Here is a 1811-nt window from a genome sequence, read left to right as displayed (position 1 = left end):
CTATGAAAAACATTTCTTAATGTTAAAAAATGAAAACATTTTTTTCATGGAATTTTTGCTCCTTGTTGCAACAGGTGATCAACTGAAATTGTCTTTAGTACCTTTCAGTGCATTCTTTAGATACTTGAAGATGGACTGCAGGCTAGAGGATGGAGCCATATTGTACTTTTCAGATCTGGTGGAGACTATAGGACAATCCATTTTCACAAGGTAGCCTACTGACTTATCTATAGGCTTACTATTTAATACCCACTCTTGACAGTGCTTCCAAATCCATGTTTGTTCCTCGGAATTGCCTTGTGTCTGATGCTTCATATAATGCTTAGAGTCAATAAGTGCAACAGCATACACTTTATTCATTACTTCCAAAGTTCTTTGCATGAGTAAGTTGATAAAAATCAATCCCTCATAGCCATGGGCAATAAAGGCCACATTTGTAGATGAAGTCTTTGAAATGAAGTGATCCCAAACAGGTTGTATGTTCTTTGTGGTTACTACTGTTTCTTTTTGGGACTGCCCATAATAAATTTAGAGGGCAAATAGCATCATTCTCTAAAAGGCTTAAATATTCTGGTTCTACTTTCAAATCTACAAAATTGTCATAAGGATTTAAAACAATCACTCCCCAAGAGCACTTTAGAGCTGTTGTAATGAAAGGTATTTGAGATCCATGTTGAATCTCTGTGCCCACTGGCCTGCACAAAATGTCCTCTGATCATGAAGGACAAGTAAAGTTGACCTATTTGTCAATGCATTCTTACTCATGAAAAAGAAACTACAAATTTTACTGTCTGCCATGCATGTTGGGATGTAAATCTTCTGCAGACTACAAACTTTTTTAAGGAGCTCAAAAACATACTGAGTTATTAACTGTCCAAGAATTTGGTTTGTGATTATATGAATTCTGATAATTAAAAACATTAGTATCTACATGCTTAGGCTTACCATTTTTGTTAAAGTCGTATTTAAGTTTTTCTGGGCACTCTGAATTATTTATTAGTTTCCTGAAGCTCACATCTTCAATCATTTGTAGCCACTATAAATACAGAAATTGTGTTAAGACCTATTTTACTACTTAACAGTTTTCAAGTTTCTCTAACAATTCTATAAAAAACTTACTTTTATTAAAAACACAATATTGTTTTTCATATATTGTCATAAAGCAGTGAAATTGTATTAGAATTATAAGCTCTAGGAATATGATTATGAAACATCTGAAAAGTGATACTTCAATCTTATTGACCCAAGGGGAGGAGTTAAGCAAGAACTTGTCTTTCATCTTCCACTGAAATCAGCATGACTCAGAAATACATATATTTGGCTAGACCTGCTGTTTATTTCTGCCCTTTTACTTCAAGAAACTCAATGCAGAGATACTTTCAGTTGGCCAGACCAAAATGCATTAGTTTCAGATGTCACATCAGATATTACTAGTGTTATCACACTGAAGATGTTTCCTTGTGGGTAATGAAATGCCTACAAGAAAATAATCAAGCAAGGAGAGAATAATAAAATATCTAACTCTAAATTAAATCAAAAACAACATATAAACAATGTACATACTAAACAATCCAGGAAACACTAAAATTATATAACAAAGTAACATTTTAAATTTAAATACAAACCTTAAAAGTATCCAAAATAGAATATCCAATACATCCAATATTTCTATAATCATAACAAATCTGATTATCAAATCCTAAAACTGTAGCATTAATTTTTATCTTTCTTAAGCAAGAAGTTATTATTGCTTTTGATATTCAGTATTTTTAACTGTTTAGACAAATTATTATAGCATCATTTACACACGA

At 31.9% G+C, this 1811-nt stretch overlaps 1 pseudogene; it reads right to left on the bottom strand.

Moving 5' to 3' along the window:
- Window positions 1-1124, bottom strand: LOC113436227 (putative protein ARB2BP; annotated as a pseudogene).
- Window positions 1125-1811: the final 687 nt, after the last annotated feature.

Source organism: Pseudonaja textilis, chromosome 7 (genome assembly GCF_049901715.1).
Source record: "Pseudonaja textilis isolate UNSWEBS1 chromosome 7, rPseTex1.2, whole genome shotgun sequence".
NCBI lineage: Eukaryota > Metazoa > Chordata > Lepidosauria > Squamata > Elapidae > Pseudonaja > Pseudonaja textilis.
Note: the sequence above shows the minus strand (reverse complement) of the source record. Positions and strands in the feature narration are given on the sequence as shown.